At 41.5% G+C, this 22,553-nt stretch overlaps 1 protein-coding gene and 1 long non-coding RNA gene across 3 annotated transcripts in view; one reads left to right on the top strand and one right to left on the bottom strand.

Annotated features, from left to right (window-relative positions):
* LOC130842409 (uncharacterized) overlaps positions 1 to 2,411 on the top strand; it is a 177,076-nt gene extending 174,665 nt beyond the window's left edge. The window contains exons 2-3 of the long non-coding RNA XR_009050423.1: positions 661 to 835; positions 1,892 to 2,411. This is a non-coding gene — a long non-coding RNA (uncharacterized LOC130842409). The remainder of the gene's footprint in view (positions 1 to 660; positions 836 to 1,891) is intronic.
* Positions 1 to 22,553, bottom strand: part of PNPLA4 (patatin like phospholipase domain containing 4) — an 84,643-nt gene that overhangs the window by 16,029 nt on the left and 46,061 nt on the right. The window lies entirely within an intron of this gene.

The raw sequence follows: 22,553 nt of genomic DNA, 5'->3' as shown, positions 1-22,553 counted from the left end.
GCTTTTGCGTCTGTCTTCTGTCTTATTTTCTGTCAGAGAATAAATATAGTTCACTGGGCAACTCAGTTTACTGGACAGTTTGCAGGGATTCACAGAGCAACCACTGAAACCTCCCTCTTCCTCCAGGAGAACTAGAGAGGTTGGAGTTAAAAAGATAAAAATAGCACTGTTATTTTATAAATCTAGATTTAGAACAGGGATAGACGCACAAGGCAAGATGATGTTTGATTACGATGCATAATGGATTTGTGAAACGCTTAAATGTAATTAAAGATATAAAAAGGACAGAGGGAAACGTAAAACCGTTATGCATATCCAGCACTGTAATGAGTTGCTTTTTTGAGCTATAACACTAGTTACAGACTCTTGTCCATTAAAAAAAAGAAAAAGAAAATCGAAAGAGAAGGCAGCTCAGGAGGACAAAGGTGCTGTAAATGTGGAGCTGCGGGCAGGTGGGGGTGGTTGAGGGAGTCGGGGAAAGGGGAGGAGGTGAGGAAAGTAAGGATAGTTGAGGGAGCCTTAAAGAAGACCCTCTGAATGGTAGAAACACTGTCTGTGGTGCTAGGTACATTTCACAATTTTACTGGCAATTTAATAAAACTGAATACAAGTCAATGGCAGTCTGTATATCCTGGAGATTTAGTATATTCTATTTTGCAGGGAGTAATGAATCCGGAATTTATCTTTGGCAGTACCTTCAAGAAAGCAATGTTTCTCTTGATGCACCTGCTCTGATAATGTGCTCATCTGACTACAAGTGAGCCTGCAGATTCAGAAGTCACAAATACAGATTTCTAAGAGCATTTCTAAAAACGAGGGTCTTGACATTTGTAAGGTAAATGATGGTGGTGGTCATTACTTGAGATTTTGAAAGTAACATCTTTTCCTCTAGAAGGCATTTCATAAAAGGACCCTGGACTATTGTATATGGTAAGGAAAAAAAAAATCTTAAAGGTATACACCTTTTCTTTTGAGAAAAAAATGCAATTTTTAATCTTAAAAACACTATTGCAATTCCAGAGCAGTGACAATGTCTTTTATGTGTCTATCAGTGAGAGCAAATGAGGATAAAAGGAAATTACACTTGCATTATAATTCTGCTGAGAGCAAGGCTTCTTAACCTCCGCACTACCGACATTTATGTTTGGATACTTCTTTGGGGGGGTGGGGGGCTGCCCTGTGCCCTGCGCCCTGCGCCCTGCAGGCTGGTAGCAGCACGCCTGACATCCACCCGCTAGATGCAGTAGTAGCCCCCCCAGATGACACACCAAAAGTGACCCAGACATTGTCACTGTCCCATCGTGGGCAACACCGTCCCAATTGAGAACCACTGTGTTGGAGAGATCACACTGTTTCTTTTAAGCCTGCTCTTAGGGAGATTTGTTTTCCTTTTCTCATATTTGTTATTATCTGAAAGCTTCCTACCCTCACCTTCCAGAAAATATAAGTTCCCGGAGAACAGGGAGCTTGTACAACTGCTTAGCTTACTCAGGTTTTACCAGCTTTAACAAATACTTCTTGAATAAATGGAAAGAAATAAAATCAAAATAAATCTGCTCATAATTTATTTGAGTGGATAAAGCATGATGTGATTTCATGAATACTGTTTAAATCTATGTGAGTTATTAAGCTTTCTCTTTAAATGGATTGGGGAATTCTACAAATAATAGAAATCCTTCACTTCTGCCCAGTCTCCTCTCTCCTAATTGGGTTAGAAACTCACCAAATACCACTGTATGCAAGAGAAATAGGTAAAAAACATATCAGATATTGTGATTGCTTTGTAATTTATAAACTGGGGAAAACTCTACAGAACCGAGACATATTGTCAATTGAAGATGAAAAAGCAGTGCACATTTGAACTGTTGTTTGGCTCTGCTTACTTTTTCAGTGGGACGTTCCGGGACTGAAATGATGTGCTGGAACTCGTGGGAAGAAATCGATGGTGAAGGAGCTCAGGCTTCCAGAGGAAATGGGGGAATGGGGGTAGCTGTGGACATGCTACCCAGGAAAGCCGGAGGGTCGAGGCTGGGAGCGAAACGAGGGCGCGACTGTGCTGCGTGGGGACGGGAGTGCTAACCTCAATCTGAAGCCAGCCGTGGCAAACTCAAAGGCCCGGAGCAAACATCGCAGCGGTGCCTGAGATGAAAGGTCTTTATTCGTGAGACCGTGGATTCGGGCTGGTAGGTTTGGAAACAGCAGCCCGCCTTGCAGGGGGCTCCCAGCAGCGGAGAAGCTCCCCAAGGCTGGAGAGCAGGGGTCGGGCAGGAATTCAACCTTCCCGGGTGCCAGGGCTCAAAGCTGCCTGCAGTCATCAGGGCTCGGGACCCAGCTGCATCAGAGGGCCGTGAGGGGCTGATGGGAGTATGTTCTAAGACTCCCGGGTATGTAGTTTGGAGGGGATCGTGCTTCTTTTCTCTGAAGGTTTCATCCAATTGCTGTAGAGCCACGAAGTGAGGAACCTCTTGGGCTGCAGGGGCCGGCTGGCATGCTGCAGCCCCTGTGGGCTGGGCCACCTCCCTTCCAGCTCACTGGGGTCAGAGACACACGCACCCTCTATTGCTTTTGAGGCCAAAGGGTAACTTGGTTCTGTTGTTCTGGAAGGAGGGAGAAGGGAAAGAGGGAGGGAGAAGGGAAGGAGGGAGGGAGAAGGGAAGGAGGGAGGGAGAAGGGAAAGAGGGAGGGAGAGGGGAAAGAGGGAGGGAGGGAGGGAAGGGATGAAGGCAGGGAGGGAAGGACAGGGAAGGGGGAAGGAAGGGAAGAGAAGGGAATAAGGGAAGGAAAGAGTATACTTTGTATATTGGATCATTCATGGATTCTGCGCTCGAGTGAAAAGCACAGATTAGCCAGCTGCAGATCCAAAGTGCATGCACAATGATTTCCTGTCATTGTTTTACAGATTCCACCATGTTCTGAGCGTAAGGAGCCCTCCCCGGAATTTTTCACACAGAACTCCCCAGAACAGAAGCGCGCTTCATCTACCTGTTGCCAAGACTCCAGTTCCCGGAGCAGACAAGACGTGAGGAGCTCTTAGGGAATGCCACTTAATAAGAATTATTTGCAGTTGCGATGTGACGGTGGCTTTCTACAAATGTGAGTTATGACGTCTTCTTTGACTATGCACGTATTCAGCTGCACTTTGTGGCGAACGAACGATTCTTCCCAGGGTAACCCCTCACGACAGAACTTCCTGCCACCATATTTCACGGCCAAACAACCCAATTGGGAGTTTCCTCTTGCTGTCATCTGTTCCATTCTTACCCCTTCATGGCTCCTCCTTTAAAACCTGCTTCCTCCTCTCACGGCTTTCTTGAAACGGCTGTCTGGGGTCACTTGTGAACCTCCGCTCCTCCTGGACTTGTTGGTCTCCAGAGGTCTGGCCTCTCTGAGGATTTGGAAGCTGCTCTGTTTCCTCCACGTTGGGACCACGCGAGCCTCAGCGACTTTCCTGCTGCCTCTCTTACTACGTAGCTGACGTTGATCTCCCGTGATCCTTGAACCCCGGCTGTGTGCCTGTGCCCCAGCAGGGGCGGGCTCCTCCTGAGAGCTGCACCAGTACCTACCAGAGCTACCTGCCTCCTCTCCCTCCAGGTCTCCCCCTGTCCACTCTTGGTTCCTCCTGAGGGCAACTTCACTTGAATACACCCCTTGCACATGAATCTGGTTCTGGGAGAATTGGAGACGCCCGGTCTCCTTATCCTCCATCTCTGTACCTCCTGTGGCATCTTTGGGTCTGGTCCTCTCCTGCTGGGGCCTCCCCTCCACCTTCGGAAATCTCACCCCTTCCCATAGTTCTGTCACCTCCCTGGCAACACATCTTTTTTTTGCTGCTGCTTTTGTTGTGCCACATGGCTTGTGGGATCTTAGTTTCCTGACCAGGGATTGAACCTCTGCCCCCCTACAGTGAAAGCGCAGAGTCCTAACCACTGGACCACCAGGGAAGTCCCAACAGAGCCCTCAGATCTTACCTTTCTCCCCAAACTCCCCACTGGGTTATTTTCAGCCGGCTGCCAGCAGTTCCCACATTGCATTTGTACAAAAGCAAATCTTCCCCATCTAGACCCGTCTCCCAAGGACACGCTGTGTTTCATCACGTCCTTCCTCTTTTCCTCTGCTCTGGCCCAAAGCAACCTTCTGTGCGGCGCTGAGGTTGGCGTGGGACTCCCCTCATTCGGTTCCAATGTGCATTTGCGTCAGGCTCCACCTTAGAGATGGAAGCATCTCTTATGAGACTCCAGACCCCCAGCGTAGGGCAAGGGCTCCGCTCCAATCCAAACCCAAATCAGTGGTATTAGCCGACTGTCTCTGAGCCAAAGCAGTTTTAAACATTTTTTTATTGGAGTATACCTGCTTTACAATGTTGTTAGTTTCTACTGTACAGCAAAGTGACTCAGCTATACATATACATATATCTACTCTTTTCAATTTCCTTCCCATTTAGGTCACCACAGAGCATCGCGTAGAGTTCCCTGTGCTATACAGTAGGTTCTCATTCGTTATCTATTTTATACGTAGTATCAATAGTGTATATATGTCAATCCCAATTCATCCCAGCCAGCCCCTTTGCCCCTTGGTATCCATACATTTGTTCTTTCTGTCTGTGTCTCTACTTCTGTACTGCAAATAAGATCTGTACCATTTTCCGAGATTCCGCATATATGCGTTAATGTACAATATTTGTTTTTCTGTTTCTGACTTCACTCTTTATGACACGCTCTAGGTCCATCCATGTCTCTACAGATAACCCAGTTTCATTCAATGGCGGAGTTATATTCCATTCTGTATGGGAATCACGTCTTCCATTTCTGTTGACGGACATTTAGGTTGCTTCCATGTCCTGGCTATTGTAAATAGTGCTGCAGTGCACATTGGGGTGCATGTGTCTTTTTGAACCATGAATTATGGTTTTCTCTGGGTATGTGCCCAGAAGTGGGATGCCTAAATCATACGGTAATTGTAGTTTTAGTTTTTTAAGGAACCTCCATACTGTTCTCCATAGCGGCTGTATCAATTTACATTCCCACCAACAGTGCAAGAGGGTTCCCTTTCTCCACACCCTCTCCAGCATTTATTGTTTGTAGATTCTTTTGATGCTGGCAGCTTGAAAGCTCCAAAACTCACCTGATTTCTGTGGGTTTTGGCTTTTCCCCAAAATGACTAGTCTGGCAATTCCAAAGAGTTTATTTTTTTCACTTTTAAAAAAAATTTTTATTTTATATTGGGATACAGTTTATTTACAATGTTTTGCTAATTTCAAGTGTACAGCAAGGTGATTTAGTTATACACGTATCTATTCTTTTTCAGATTCTTTTCCCATATAGGCTGTTACCGAGTATTGATTAGAATTACCTGTGCTGTTACAGTAGGACCCTGTTGACTATTGAGTATATAGTAGTGTGTATATGTTAATCCCAACCTCCTAATTTACCCCTTCCCCGCCTTTCCCCTTTGGTAACCATTAGTTTGTCTTCTATGTCTGTGAGTCTGTTTCTGTTTCCTATCATTTTTAAAGATTCCACATGTAAGTGATATAGGATATTTGTCTTTCTCTGTCTGACTTACTTCACTTAGTATGATCATCTCCAGGTCCATCCATGTTGCTGCAAATGGCATTATTTCATTCTTTTTTATGGCTGAGTACTACTCCACTGTATATATATATGTACTACATCTTCTTTATCCATTCATCTGTTGATGGATTCATAGCGTCATTGCAGCACTTCGATACCCTTAAGAAGTCTTTAAAAGGACATTCAGTGATACCTGTTCACCATTACTTTAATTCAGACCCTCAAATCCTGTCACAGAATTATGATCACCTCTACAACTGGTTCTTTAAGTCTTGTCTCATTCCCACTGCATGATGTCAGACTTCTCTTCCTGAAATACAACTGTGATGCCTTCCTCCTTCACACTCAGGAATCAGTGTCTTTCCACTGTCTAAGACATCATCACATGCTCAGCTCAAGTTTATTTTCACAGCACACCCTAGTCTTAACTATTCACCATTCTGCATTGAGAAGACTTCAGATAAACAAATTACACGTGAGCACGGCCCCTACTTGCAAATATCTTTGTTCATCCTGTCCCTCCTCCCCAGAGAGGTCCTCTTTGCTGCTTCTTCACTACTCCTTCACCAGCCAGGGTGGCCACAAAACACACACACACCCGTGCAGCAGAGTTCTCACTGCTCTCTTTTCTCAAGAGTTGTTATTCTCGATGTGCCAACTGGTGTTCCAGCGTTCTTTGTGATACAGGTATCAGCTCCTTGACTACTGGAGCTGTGTACCACCATTTGGGTACCCCATCTCACCCTACTACACATGGCACAGTGCATATTACACATGGAGTGATCCATCCTTAATTTGAAGCTACCCCTTTTTTTTTGAGAACCATTCTAGCATGTATGAACTAAATTGTGTAAGCCTTTTTAGCAGTGAGGAGAATGTCAATGCAGGTGGGTGTCACTCTTACCAGGGTTAATTAGGCATTGATCTCATTAAGAACCACGCAACTCAGGGGCTTAAAAATCCTAAGGAGGGGGTGTAAGGGAAGAAAAAAGAAGCCTAAATAGAAGTGGGCTTTTAGAATAGACCTTGGGAAAGCAGTCAGATGCTGAGAGAAAGCAAATCCAGGTCTTAACAACTGTCTTTCTATGTCTGTTAGGAGGGAGAATGCTTAGATCTGAATAAGGGGAACTGAGTGTGTGTGTTTGCACAAAATCAGCATGGGCAGAACTAAGACTGTCAGACAAATTGCAATTGCAGGCTGAGCAGGATAAAGGAAGTTTGCGTTTGGTTTTGTCTATTTTGACCATTCACAGATTTCTTCCTGGACCGTTGTGGGAACCAGCAGACAAAGCGTAACAACTGCAAGTCAAACTCAGACAGAGCAAGAACATCTGGCTCAAGGAAAAAACGGGAAAATTATGTCCCTCATTTATGGTAAAGTACTGCATCCTTTATATGCAACTTCTAAGAATTAACGTGAAGCTACCAGGAAGTAACAGTCCTGAAGCAGACCTCATGAGCAAGAGATGGAAAATGGTGATCAGTCACAAAACTCGCCTCATTTCTATGTCACTACCATTCACGTGTTCTGACGGCAGTAAGCTGGCTTGTTTTGTTTTAGTGAAAAATTGTAATCACCTGGGATGTCAGTGATTTACTTGTTACCTCAGTTCCTCTAACTATTTTCTCATACAGTCTTAAACTTTGCAACCAGAAAGTATCCCAGGTGTTCACTGTGGGGAATGCACTGCAGCCTTGGCTTGGAATCAATGTCTAGTGAATGAATGAATAAGAGAATGTTCTGTGAACATCTGTTTTGCACTTCTTCCCCTTCAGATCCTACCTACGCGTTGAATAAGATTGAAATTAGCAACGAACATCTGTTTTGCACTTCTTCCCTTCAGATCCTACCTACACTTTGAATAAGATTGAAACTAGCAGAGAAACTGGATTTATTACCTTCGTGGGCATGGCACTGCTTTCCAATTCTGTTCATAATTTTCTGTGAGTAGTTAATTTTAGAAGAGCCTTAAACAAATATCAAATTGTTGAGGTGATTATTCGCCTGATGTTGATTAGCAGGTACACACATATTTACAGAGCCTGTGTGTGTAAATATGACATACGTTCATTGCCTTCCCTCTGAATGATTTTTAGTATTATGTAGAATGCATAGCAGACTTACTGCAACATCAGCCAGCTCCAGGAGAAACATTCGTTTACCTGGAAATTTAACATCCTCATCAAAAGTTTGTCTTCAGATTTTAGGCACGTTTTTTCAAACTGGCAAGTTCCCTTTGTCATGTAAAGAGTATCCTTTATGATCTCCATTTTAGAAATATCACTAATATTAGAAATGTTAGGTCAAATATCACATTGTGCTTATGACTTGTGGTTATATATACATAACTGAAATCAATATAGAAACATTCCCCCGGTTGGACACCCTTTGCATACAGACATATTCAATACAGTAAAATTTCAGAAATCAGATTGATGGTGTACGAGCACAATATTTGGCTGAAATATTTTGAGGACGAGGGGCATTAGCAATTAAGAGAGCAGGAGATACATGCTAAAGCTCAGACAAAAGAACTCATGTGAGGATCAGGAAGCATGAAGTCTGTGTCTCCAAATTGTAGGATGTCTCAAGTATTTGAGGATGAATTAGCCTGAACGAATCTTCTCACCTCCCAAGCACCCTCACCTCATTTAAACTTTAGAGTCCACCTTTGAAAAAGGGGAGCCAGCACAGCAAGTTCCCAACATAGCTGCCAAAGCTGGACACAGGAAAGATGGTGGTCTTTGTGACATCTTCCATGCAAAGAGGAGAAGCAGATGGAGGTCAGCCTCCTGCACCTGCATTTGGAAGGTCGACTGGGAGAAAGATTGTTTAAGCTTCTGAGAGAGAATAAGAGTGAGGGTCTGGACCCAGGGCCGTGCTGAATGCCATCTACCTGGAGATCCCCTTGGAGGAAACTTCTCTCTCAGACAGATGTGAAAGAAGGAATAAGGAAGAGATAGTATGAGTCTTTCCCCAATACCCATCCCTCTTAAACCATGGAGCAGAGGTTTTCTTCTCTGGAAATATGAAGAGGAATAATAAGACACAGCCCCACCTCCTCCACCACTACCAAGAAGCAAAAAAACAGATTAATAAGGAATTCCAAAGGAACCTAGAGCTGACGGCATGAGTTTCTGCATGTGGACAGAATGGATCCTTACTGTGATAAAACAAACCCAATTAAAGATGAATATGTTCTCTCTATTAAAACATGGCACACTTCCCATTTATTTTTGCCTACCTGATCACCAAAATTTGAAACAACTGATACTATCCATTTTTAGTAAAGATGGGGAGAAAAATGTTCTCAGAAGCTGTTTAGAGAGCATGTCTAATCATAGCCTTATCTGAAGAGGAATTTGCCTAGAACTTTTCAGAGCTTCAATTGTGTATTGCCTTTGAGGCAAAAATTCTTCCTGTAGTGGTTTCTCCTATGGAAATATCTGCAGCGTGCAAAGATAGATGCACAAAGATCAAAGAGACTCTAAGGGACCATGAGTAGGAAATGATCGTGTCAGTGTTCATGTACTCAGACAAGGGCAAATTAAAAGTAACAAGTTAATTCAAGAGAATTATTTCTTTGGGTTGCTTTTTGTTGTGAACAACAAAAATGGGTGGAAGACCTAAACAATCGAAAAATGGGTGGAAGACCTAAACAGACATTTCTCCAAAGAAGATATACCAGTGGCTAACAGCTACATGAAAAGATGCTCAACATCACTAATTATTAGGGAAATGCAAATGAAAACTAAATGAGGTACCACCTCACACTGGTCAGAATGGCCATCACAAAAAAAGTCTACAAAAAACAAATGCTGGAGAGGCTGTGGAGAAAAGGGAACCCTCTTACATTGAACAGTATGGAGGTTCCTTAAAAAACTAAAAAGTTGTCATATGATCCAATGATCTGACTCCTAGGCATATAATCCAGAGAAAACTCTAATTCAAAAAGGTACATGCACCCCACTGTTCATAGGAGCACTATTTACAGTAGCCAAGACATGGAAACAACCTAAATGTCCATCAAGAAATGAATGGATAAAGGAGAGTGGTACATATATACACAATGGAATATTACTCAGCCATAAAAAGGAACCAAATAATGCCATTTGCATCAACATGGATGGACCTAGAGATTATCATACTAAGTGAAGTCAGTCAGAAAGAGAAAGACAAATACCATATGCTATCACTCATATGTGGAATCTAAAATGTGACACAAGTGAATGTATCTAAAAAACAGAAATAAAGTCAGACATAGAGAACAGACTCATCATTGCCAAGGAGGAGGAGGGAGGGAGAGGAATGGAATGGGAGTGTGGGACTAGCAGATGCAAATTATTATATACAGAATGGATAAACAACATGGTCCTACTGTAGAGCACAGGGAACTATGTTCAATATCCTGGGATAAACCATAATGGAAAAGAAAATGAAAAAGAATGTGCGTGTGTATGTGTGTGTGTATATATATACACACACATGTATACACAACTGAATCACTTTTCTGTAGAGCAGAAATTAACATTATAAATTATACTTCAATTAAAAAAATGAAAAAAATTTCTTTGATATGCTACTGAATGGGGAAAAAAATTAACACTGCAGAAGAATATACATTCTATAGAAAATATGAACCAAATCTATTTTTCTACTAAAAATAATGTACTTTTGTGTCTGTATTTTTATACTCAAAGAAACAATCATACACCAAACAGATAATAATAATATTCTTAATATTTGGATACTGGGGGTGATTGGAAGACTTTTAATGTGCATACACTTTTTTTCCAATGTGCCTCTACCATTTTGAATTAAAACAGTACATATATTTTCTACAATTTGCTGCCAGATGTGAAGTTTCTAAAAAGACTCGGACTTCATGTTGTAGAAGGCAGCTATCCACTGCAAAATTTGCAGTTTGACCACCTCAGAGTTTTTAAGTCTCCTGACTTGTGTGAAGGAAGTAAACCCACCTGAAACTAACATGTCACATGTTGTCAGCCTCAGAAACTTCTCTATTTCCAAAATAACCCTGAGGGGAAAACTGTAACCCAAATAATAACAGTTTAGAAATGCTTTGCTTGTAGGAGGGGAACGCAAAAACAAGTGACTTCTTCCTCTGCATAAATTTCAGGAATATAATATTTTTATGAATATCGTTGCAGATTATCTGGTGTCATGAAAAGCAAAAGGATATAGAAAGTGTGTAGAATGTGAACAGAACTTTATATAAGAGTATTCATCGAGAGTATGAAGATACATCATTTATAAAAACACCATCACAATCAAAAGATATTAGCAAGTACAAAACTAAGGGTACTACAGATGTTACTACCTATGTGTATTAATTCAGTACCTTGCCTTATCTTTCTGTAGCCATCGATTCTACTTTGTATCATTCTATATCCATCAATTTTCTACATGTTAATGAGCCATAAATAAAAGTTTGTTTCTTTCCTTTTTTCATGCCTGTTCTCCCTTACACAACTGGTTACTGATGGTCATAGGTTATTCAGGAAGAAGATAACAGGAACTAAAACAAGTAGGTAAGGAGTATTTTTCTCTATCCTAAACATTCCATCTGTCTAACTATATTTATGGTATGTAAAACACCTGTTTTTATTTCCAAGGGACCAATCTGGTTCTAAAGTTGCAGCTGGTGGCAGTCTGTGTGTTCAGATACTATTTCTCGAGCTAGGCAGATGGCAATCAAAGGCAACTTCATAATTTTATTTTATACCACCATCCAAGAATTTGGACACTCCTGGGGACAGAACTGGAAGTACTTCACCTTAAACAGTGCAGGACATGTGTTCAGTATGTGTGCATGACAGATAACCATAAGCATGTACTAGTCGAAGGCACCAAACACCGAGCATGACAATCTCATCATAGTGGTCAATAGAGACCGAAAAAAAAAGGAGGAGGGGTAAGACGTGGACATCACCTTCCTCCCCACAAATACGTCAAGAATACATCTACCTGTGGAAAAGCTCCTAGGGGACACCTGAATGCTGGTAGGGGACCTCGGGCCTCCAGAAAGGCAAGAGAGTTCCCATGTAACTGGGTAGCGCAAAGGAGAAAAAGGGGAAAAAAGAGAGAAAGGAATCCCGAGGAGACGTGCCCCTCTGGGAGGCAGCTGTGAAGGGGGGAAAGCGTCCACACACTGGGACTCCCCCTTGCTGGTGGGGATGGACAAGGGGAGCTTCAGAGCCCCCAGAGGAGACAGCAGCAACAGGGGGTGCAGAGGGCAGAGTGGAAAGGTTCCCGCATGGAGGATTCAGGCAACACTCCCCAGCCAGAGTTGCTGGTCTGCTCCCCTGCTGGGTGGTGGGGGCTGGGCAGCAAGGCTTGGGCTTTGGAGGACAGACCCCAGGGCAAGAACTGGGGCTGGCTGCAAGAAAACAGCCTGGGGGCAAAGTGCACCACAGGAAGCTGGGAGGGAGTTTGGGGGAAAGCCTGGGCCTGAAGGAGAGGCAGGAGACCTTTGTTTTGGGGTGCTCAAGAGGAGCTTGCTGCTCCGCAAACTCACAGGCTGCAGAGTGGTGCCTGTGCGAGCACCACCCGTGACCCACAGCTGCTAAATCAAAACACAGATCCTGTCGCCCCCGCCGTGCCCGCTGCTGCCAAGAGTCCTGTGTGTAGGGCAGGTCATTGGCCGAGTCCTCCTAGCGGCGGATGCAGCCCGCCAGTACCAGGGGTCCTGCGTTAGGGACCAACTTCCCTGGGAGAGCACACAGCACACCTCAGGCTCACAATGACCTCTGCTGCTGCAAGCACTCCTGCAAATTTCAATTAGACTGCCATACCCCTCCCTCCCCCAACCTGAATTTGCAAGTGAGCCCCAATCACCCTTTTTCACCCCCTCTTGCCTGGGCAGGGAACCAACTTCTGAGAACAGCCCACATGCAAAGAAGGGACCAAAACCAAAACTGATCCCCGAGGACTGTAGGACCAAAGAAGAGAGAGGGAAACAGCCGCAGGAGGAGTAGATGGAATGCCCACAATAGGCTTGATAGACTCTGCATCTGTAGATCACCTGAACAGATGAGTGTCTCTACAACCGAGGCAGTAGACATAGGGGGCACCTGTGGACGGTGGGGGCAAATACACGCAGGACTAATACCAGATCACAGTCCGAGCTCTCCACAGTCCTCCCCACAGCAAGTGCAGAGCCCTACCTAGAAGTACTGGAGGACTTCCTGGTATGTTTGACTTGTTCCTGGTTTTACGTATTTGTTAGTTTAATCTTTACTCTTTCCATTTGTATGTGAGTTGGTATATGGGTTTGATTACTCCCTTCTTTGTCTTCTCTTCTCTTTTTGCAAGTGCAGTTGTGCACAGCTCCTTGTGTGATCTTGACTGTTCAGAGTTGTTTTTACCACCTGTCTTGGGGATTTGTCTGTCTTTTCCCTTTCTTCCTTTTTTTTCTTTTTTCTCTTTCTACCTCCTTTTTCTCCATGCTGTGCAGCTTCAAGGGGCTTGGTGCCCAGGCTGGGGGTCATACCTGGACCTCTGAGGCAGCAGAGCTGCGTCCAGGACGTTCGACCACCAGAGAACTCCATACCCCATGGAATATTAATCAGCAAGTGCACTTCCAGAGATTTCATTCTCAACACTAAGATCCAAATCCAACCAAAGGCCAGCAAGCTCCAGTGCTACATACTTCAAGCGAAACAACTAGCAAGACAGGAACATAACCCCACCCATTAGGAGGCAGACAGCCTGAAGTCATACTAAGCCCACAGACACACCCAAACACACCAACAGACGTGGCCCTGCACAACAGAAGGATAAGATCCAGCTTCACACACAAGAACACAGGCACCACTTCCCCCCACCAAGAAGCCTGCACAACCCACTGGGACCAGCCTCCCCACTGGGGACAGACAACAGAGTTAAAAAGAACTATGACCCTGCAGCCTAAGGAAAGAAGACCTCAAACGCAGTAAGTTAAACAAAATGAGGAAACAGAAAGATGCAGCTGATAAAGGAACATGGTAAAACCCCATAAGACCAGGCAAATGAAGATGAGATAGCCAGTCTACCTGAAAAAGAATTCAGAATAATGATACTGAAGATGATCCAAGATTTCAGGAATAGTATTGAGGCAGAGATGGAGCAAATGGAAGAAATGTTTAACAAGGAGCTGGAAGAACTAAAGAGCAAACAGTGATGAACAACACAGTAACTGAACTTAAAAATACTCTAGAAGGAATGCAGAGCAGAATGACTAAGAGAGAAAAACAGATAAGTTACCTGGAAGATAGAATGGTGGAAATAACTGACATGGAGCAGAAAAAAGAATGAAAAGAATTGAGGACAGTCTCAGAGACCTCTGGGACAACATTAAACACACCAACATTCAAATTATAGGGGTCCCAGAAGAAGAAGAGATAAAGAAAGGGTCTGAGAAAATATTTGAAGAGATAATACTGGAAAACTTCCCCAACGTGGGAAAGGAAATAGTAAATCAAGTCCAAGAAGCACAGAGAGTCCCATACAAAATAAACCCAAGGAGAAACACACCAAGGCACATATTAATCAAACTAATGAAAATTAAACACAAAGAAAAGATATTAAAAGCAGCAAGAGAAAAGGAACTCAAAACATATAAGGGAAAAACCCATAAGGATAACAGCTGATCTTTCTGCAGAAACTCTGCAGGCCAGAAGGGAGTAGCAGGATATATTTAAAGTCTTGAAAGAGAAAAACCTACAGCCAAGAATACCCAGCAAGAATCTCATTCAGATTCAGTGCAGAAATCAAAAGCTTTACAGACGAGCAAAAGTGAAGAGAACTCAGCACCACCAAACCAGCCCTACAACAATTGCAAAAGGAACTTTTCTAAGCAGGAAACACAAGAGAAGGAAAAGACCTACAAAAACAAACCCAAAACAATTAACAAAATGGTAATAGGAACATACATGTCAATAATTGCCTTAAATGTAAATGGATTAAATGCTCTAACCAAAAGACACAGACTGCCTGAATGGATACAAAAACAAGACCCTTATGTATGCTGTCTTCAAGAAACCCACTTCAGACCTAGGGACACATACAGACTGAAAGTAAGGGGATGAAAAAAGATATTCCATGCAAATGCAAGTCAAAAGAAAGCTGGAGTAGCAATAATATCAGACAAATTAGACTTTAAAGCAAAGACTATTACAAGAGACAAGGAAGGACACTACATAATGATCAAGGGATCAATCCAAGGAGAAGATATAACAATTGTAAATATTTATCCACCGAACATAGGAGCACCACAACACATAAGGCAAGTGCTAGCAGCCAGAAAAGGGGAAATTGACAGTAACACAATACTAGGAGACTTTAACACCCCACTTACACCAATGGACAGATCATCCAAACAGAAAATAAGGAAACAGAAGCTTTAAATGACACACTAGACCATCTTGACTTGATATTGATAGGACATTCCATCCAAAACCTACCAAATACACTTTCTTCTCAAGTGCACACGGAACATTCTCCAGGATAGATCACATCTTGGGTCACAAATCAAGCCCTGGTAAATTCAAGAAAATTGAAATCATATCAAGCATCTTCTCTGACCACAATGCCATGAGACTAGATATCAATTACAGGAAAAAAAACTGTAAAAAAAAAAAAAAAAAATACAAACATATGGAGGCTAAACAATACGCTATTAAACCACCAAGAAATCACTGAAGAAATCAAAGAGGAAATAAAAAAATACCTAGAAACAAATGACAATGAAAGCACGCAGACCCAAAACCTATGGGACGCAGCAAAAACAGTTCTAAGAGGGAAGTTTATAGCAATACAATCCTACCTCAAGAAACAAGAAAAATATCAAACATCCTAACCTTACACCTAAAACAATTAGAGAAAGAACAAAAAAACCCCAAAGTGAGCATAAGGAAAGAAATCATAAAGATCAGATCAGAAATAAACGAAAAAGAAATGAAGGAAGCAGTAGTAAAGATCAATAAAATTAAAAGTTGGTTCTTGGAGAAGATAAAGAAAATTGATAAACCATTAGCCAAATTCATCAGGAAAAAGAGAAGTTGCAAATCAACAGAATTAGAAATGAAAAAGAAGTAACAAGGGACACCACAGAAATACAAAAGATCATGAGAGACTACTACAAGCAACTATATGCCAATAAATTAGATAATCTGGAAGAAATAGACAAATTCTTAGAAAAGTATAATCTTCCAAGACTGAACCAGGAAGAAATAGAACATATGAACAGACCAATCACAAGCACTGAAATTGAGACTGTGATTAAAAATTTTCCAACACACAAAAGTCCAGGGCCAGATAGCTTCACAGGTGAATTCTATCAAACATTTAGAGAAGAGCTAACACCCATCCTTTCAAACTCTTCCAAAATATATCAGAAGGAGAAACACTCCCAACCTCATTCTATGAGGCCACCATCACCCTGATACCAAAACCAGGCAAAGATGTCACACAAAAAAGAAAATTACAAGCCAATATCACTGATGAATATAGATGCAAAAATCCTCAAAAAATACTAGCTAACAGAATCCAACAGCACATTAAAAAGATCACACACCATGATCAAGTGGGGTTTATCCCTGGAATGCAAGGATTCTTCAATATATGCAAATCAATCAACATGATACATCATATCAACAAATTGAAGGATAAAAACCATATGATCAACTCAACAGATGCATAAAAATCTTTTGACAAAATTCAACATTGATTTATGATAAAAACTCTCCAGAAAGTGGGCAGAGAAGGACGTTACCTCAACATAATAAAAGCCATATATGACAAACCAACAGCCAACATCATTCTAAATGGTGAAAAACAAAGCATTCCCTCTAAGAACAGGAACAAGACAAGGTGCCCACTCTCACCAGTATTATTCAACATAGTTTTGGAAGTTTTAGCCACAACAATCAGAGAAGAAAACGAAATAAAAGGAATCCAAATTGGAAAAGAAGTAAAATTGTTGCTCTCTGCAGATAACATATTATACATAGAAAACCCTAAAGAAGCTACCAGAAAACTGGTAGCACTAATCAATGAATTCTGTGAAGTAGCAGGGTACAAAATTAACGCACAGAAATCTCTTGCATTCCTATACACTAACAACGAAAGAGCAGAAAGAAAAATTAAGGAAAAAATTCCATTTACCATTGCAACCAAACGAATAAAATACCTAGGAATAAACCTGCCTAAGGAGGCAAAAGACCTGTGTGCAGAAAACTATAAGACACTGATGAAAGAAATCAAAGACGATACAAACAGATGGAGAGACATACCATGTTCTTGAATTGGAAGAATCAACATTGTGAAAATGACTATACTACCCAAAGCAATTTACAGATTCAACACAATCCCTATCAAATTACCAATGGCATTTTTCACAGAACTAGAACAAGAAATCTTACAATTTGTATGGAAATGCAAAAGACCCTGAATAGCCAAAGCAATCTTGAGAAGGAAAGACAGAGCTGGAGGAATCAGGCTCCCTGACTTCAAACTATACTACAAGGCTACAGTGATCAAGACAGTAAGGTACTGGCACAAAAACAGAAATATATATCAATGGAACACAACAGAGAGCCCAGAGATAAACCCCCACACATAAGGGCACCTTATCTTTGACAAAGGAGGCAAGAATATACAATGGAAAAAAGACAGCCTCTTCAATAAGTGGTGCTGGGAAAATTGGATAGCTACCTGTCAAAGAATGAAATTAGAACACTTCCTAACATGATACACAAAAATAAACTCAAAATGGATTAAAGACCTAAATGTAAGGCCAGACACTATAAAACTCTGAGAGGAAAACATAGGGAGAACACTCTATGACATACATCAAAGCAGGATCCTTTTTGACCCACCTCCTAGAATAATGGAAATAAAATCAAGAATAAACAAATGGGACCTAATGAAACTTAAAAGCTTTTGCACAGCAAAAGAAACCATAAACAGGACAAGAAGACAACTCTCAGGATGGGAGAAAATACTTGCCAACGAAGCAACGGACAAAGGATTAATCTCCAAAATATACAAGCAGCTCATACAGCTTAATACCAGAAAAGCAAATAACCCAACCAAAAATGGGTGGAAGACCTAAATAGACATTTCTCCAAAGACGGCATGCAGGTGGCCAACAAACACATGGAAAGATGCTCAACATCACCAATCATTAGAGAAATGCAAGCCTAAGCCACAGTGAGGTATCACCTCACATAGGTCAGAATGCCCATCATCCAAAAATCTAGAAACAATAAATTCTGGAGAGGGTGTGGAGGAACGGGAACCCTCCTGCACTGCTGGTGGGAATGTAAATTGGTATAGCCACTATGGCAAACAGTATGGAGGTTCCTTAAAAAACTAAGAATAGAACTACCATATGACCCAGCAATCCCACTCCTAGGCATATACCCTGAGAAAACCATAATCTAAAAAGAAACATGTATCATAATGTTCACTGCAGCACTATTTACAATAGCCAGGACATGGAAGCAATCTAAATGCCCACCGACAGACGAATGGATAAGGAAGATGTGGCACATATCTACAATGGACTATTACTCAGCCATAAAAAGGAATGAAATGGAGTTATTTTTTAGTGAGGTGGATGGACCCAGAGTCTGTCATACAGAGTGAAGTAAGCCACAAAGAGAAAAATACCATATGCTAATTCATATATATGGAATCTAAAAAATGGTACTGATGAACCCAGTGACAGGGCAAGAATAAACTGATAGCTCATGAAACAGGGAGATCAATTCAATGATGGGTGATGACTTAGAGGATTGGGATAGGGAGGGTGGAAGTCGCGGGAGGGAGGGGATATGGGGACATATGTATAAATACAGCTGATTCACTTTGTTGTACTGCAAAAACTGGCACAACAGTGTAAAGCAATTATATTCCAATAAAGAGCTTAAAATAATAATGGTCAATAATCACCAGAGTGAATACCAGGGACTAAATGGCAGATGGGCAAGAACAGTAGTGTTTTCCAAGACCAGCACTGACCTAAACTCTCCGACGTAACTGAGCTTGACTAAGTCTCCCTCAGAGCAAGCAATGGCGGACTCCAGTGTATATAATGAATGCAAAGTAATAAATTAATGGTATTAAATTAAGCTTATTATGAATTGTACTAAGAAGCTGAGATGTCCAGATCAAGTGACAGCCTGGGATAAAAGCTAGGGTTACCAGAAAATAACCCTGACCAACTGTCAGAAGCAGTGATTTGGACAGTTCCTCATGTAAAGGACAACAGTGAACTACAAAAACAGGACCTCTCTTGTTGAGTAATCAACTCAGGTAAAGTCACCTTGGAAGGTGCAAAGCATCCTCGTGACCTAGACCAGGAATAAACTGGTTAATAAACCAAATCCTTCCACTGTGGGCAGCTAGAATGCTCCTCATGTTCTGGATATATAGGATTATTGAAACACTGGACGTGTACAGTTGGCAAAATTCATGAAGAAAGACAACCCTAAAAATGAGAGAGAACAGGAATATAAAAGTAAAGAAACACCATTAAATTTATTAGCACTTTTGAGCTGATTAGCCTAAGTGAACCAATCCAATTTTCAACAAGTTTAATATTATATGTGTATTGTGTCTGCTTCACACAGCACTTAAAGCATTTAACAAAATCAGATATATCAGACTGTGGCTTGAATTAAAATAGAGAAAAGTTCATTAGGTGTGCAATCAATATTTAAATGCTGAGAGAAATCAAGTTTGTTTAATTAATAAGCTTTTGCTTTATTGACTATATAAATAAAATATGGATATTTAGAAGAATGCTATAGTAGCACATTAGGTATCAAAGTAAAAACAGCAGTGTTCTTCATGCACATAAATGTTTTTTATATTTAAGAATCAAAATTAAAAAGGACAGATACATCAATATCTCAGATTGTTTATAGCAAGTAGAAATGGATAAGATTAAAATTCAACTCTAGAAATACATGTTGGTATAGGAGAAAAAACTAAGGACACAATCCCCTCTGGAATATGATAAATAAGATCCTGTAAATATGGAGGATGTCATCACTAGTTGAAAATATGTGATCTAAAAATATTTAAATTAGATAATAGGAAACAAACAAGATCACTCCATGAAAGTATCTGTTGGTTATCAACAGAACTAATTCTTAAAAGAGATGTTCACCATCAAAAGGAAAGGAGGTATTACAATTCAGCTACTGAAAGAACAAGATGAAGAAATGAAAAATCAAAGGACAGTAAGTGAAATTGAAACCTATATTTGCTTAATCCTACGTCTGGATGGGAGGTGGAAGCCACTTGAAAAAGAAAAGGATAATTGAGGGTTTCAAAGTGATGGTGGGTATAAAGAGAAGTCTGAAGGTGTCTCAGAGACAGCCATGTTGAGGCATTTGATAGGCCGTTGGATAAACGGGTCTCGGGGTCATATGATGAAAAGTCTGGACCAGAGCTAGAGCTTCGGTGTCATTGACTGATCCCATTTGTAGATCTACTAACCTGCTGAGAAGAATGTGCGGCAAAGTCTAAGTGCTTGCAAGATGATCTGAGATGCCACAACCTTAAGAGGTTGTGTGGAAGAAGCTAACTCAGGACACTAAGAACAGCATCCAGGGATGTAGGAGGAAAAGCACAGGAGAACATGCATGTTTGGGGAGAGCATGTGGAATACTGCCAGGACACCATGTAAGATCAGCGATGAAAACACCCCTGGGTTTGTCTCCTTACACGTTTCCCCTTGGCAGGAGCAGCCCTGATGGAGGGACGGAGCGCACAGGCCAGGCTAGGAGGGAAGAGGGTTTATGGAAGGTGAGCAATGGAGGTGGGACAAGTCTGGCTCTGAAGGGGAGTAGAGAGAGATGGTGCTGCCTCAATGGGGAGTGCGGCCATGGAGAACTTTTCACTTTTCATAGGGGAGGCACTGAAGCCTGGTGCTGATAGAAAGTACCAAAGAGAAATGGAGAGGGTGATGATGAAGGGGACAGTAGGTGAATGATGGGAAGCGCTCCCTGAAAAGATAAGAGGTGTGGGGCTACAGAGTAAATTTCCTCCGTGGTGTGGAAGGTGAGGTTATAGGGTGATTCTGAGAAAAACTGGGGAAGCATGATATTTAAGCAGGTGAGGAAATGAAGAAAACTGTTACCACGATGGCATAGCAGAGCAGAAAAGTGAATTCACTAGCAAACATTTTGAAACTAAAACTAATTTAACACAATTTGAAAAGTAAGATTTTTGCAAAATTTGTGTATAAGAATATAACAAACTATAAAATCTTAAACTGTAAATTATTAAGTAAACTGCTAAAGTGATTCTGTCATTACTGATCATTAAAATAAGTTACTGCAGAAACATCCTATCACTTATTAATAGGCTTTTTTCTTAAATGGAAATGGAATTTAGACGTTCATTTTCTATTCATGTCAAAGCAAAGCAGTTTTCTCTAATGAGTTTAGAAACTGGCTCATCAACACTACAGTTGTTATGTACAGAATGTTTTATAGAATTTCCCATCAGAAGGAAAGTATCCTGAGGTTGTGGCATTTCCATGTGTCTCTCCCAGACCCACAACTCATTTCTCCCAACCCATTATTCCCTCCAACCACATCTAGGGCAGCTCTGACACCAGAGTGCATTGTTAGCATCCTAGGATACTTCACACCGCGACCTTCCTCTCTCCTGTCTCCAATTTCCCACCATCAGAGTCCTTATTCTGTTTGCAGGAGTCGGCTCTTGAATTCTGGTACAAAGCCACGAGAGCAATTTATTGTTTTCAACAAATAGTCAAAATAAATGATCTCGACTAGCCTCACAGACTCACATTTTTTACATAGCTGTTCTAAACTTAGATGCTTTGTCTTTTATCCTGAAGTGAAAGCCAATATCCTGTTCATTTTCTCTTCTCTACCCAAAAAATCCGTGTTTTAGTCCACATCTCCCTTCCTGAGATCTCGCTTCTCTAAAGTAGCTCCTTCTCAGTCTCGCACCAGTGCCTTCGGCTCAGCTTCCACCAGAAACTTGCTCTTGATAATCTCTTCCTTTCCTCCATCCACTGGATCTTCCTCATGTGCTGACAAAGATGCCAGACACTTTTTCCCAATTTCCCTACTGACCCCAACTGAAAGTAGCATCTATCTACACATCTAACTTTCAAGTTTACTGTGCTCTCTCCACCTCTTTAATATCAAACACCTTGGGAAAAAATCTGCCTATGAAATACGGCAACACTGTATAACCTGCCACTTACTATCCTCCCAGAACAACTTCTCATCCCCATCACTGTGCAATGCACCATCTAAAAAGCATTTCCCAAGACTCAGTGAATCACTTGGGAATATATTTAAAATGCAGACTCTGTTTGTGAGGTTGAGGCAGAACCTTGAGATTCTGCATTTCTAACAAGTTGTCAAGCAACACCCAGGACTGTACTTTGAAATGTAAGGGCCTAAAGCATCATTACTCAAAGACGTATTGGGTTTTTTTCACCAGCTGTCATTTCAAAATGAAGACTAGAACCTTGTCTTCATATTTTCATCTCTTTTCCCTCTTCAGCTAAATGCTATTTTCCTGAGCCCATCCCTCCACAAAATGGGCCCTCATGGCTAGTCTCTCTGTGAGGTCATATACGGTGTCTTCCCCATGGGTGTTTTAACTGACCTCTGCTGAATTCAACACAGTTGACTACCCATATGATGAAAATATACAACTCTGGGTTCCCTGGAGGAAGAGATTCTTTTAATAGCATTATTGTGCAAATATCAATTTTATTCTTTATAAAAAGCCAGTAATGCTACTCTCTCACTTCTCTACATCTACGTCTTTATTCTTGTCACTGGGTTCATATATATACCCACCAAATGTAAAACAGATAGCTAGTGGGAAGCTGCTGCATAACACAGGGAGATCAACTCGATGATGGGTGATGACTTAGAGGGCTGGGATATGGAGGGTGGGAATGAGCCACGGGAGGCAGG

Source organism: Hippopotamus amphibius, chromosome X, assembly GCF_030028045.1.
Source record: "Hippopotamus amphibius kiboko isolate mHipAmp2 chromosome X, mHipAmp2.hap2, whole genome shotgun sequence".
NCBI lineage: Eukaryota > Metazoa > Chordata > Mammalia > Artiodactyla > Hippopotamidae > Hippopotamus > Hippopotamus amphibius.
This window is presented reverse-complemented; position numbering and strand designations above follow the sequence as displayed.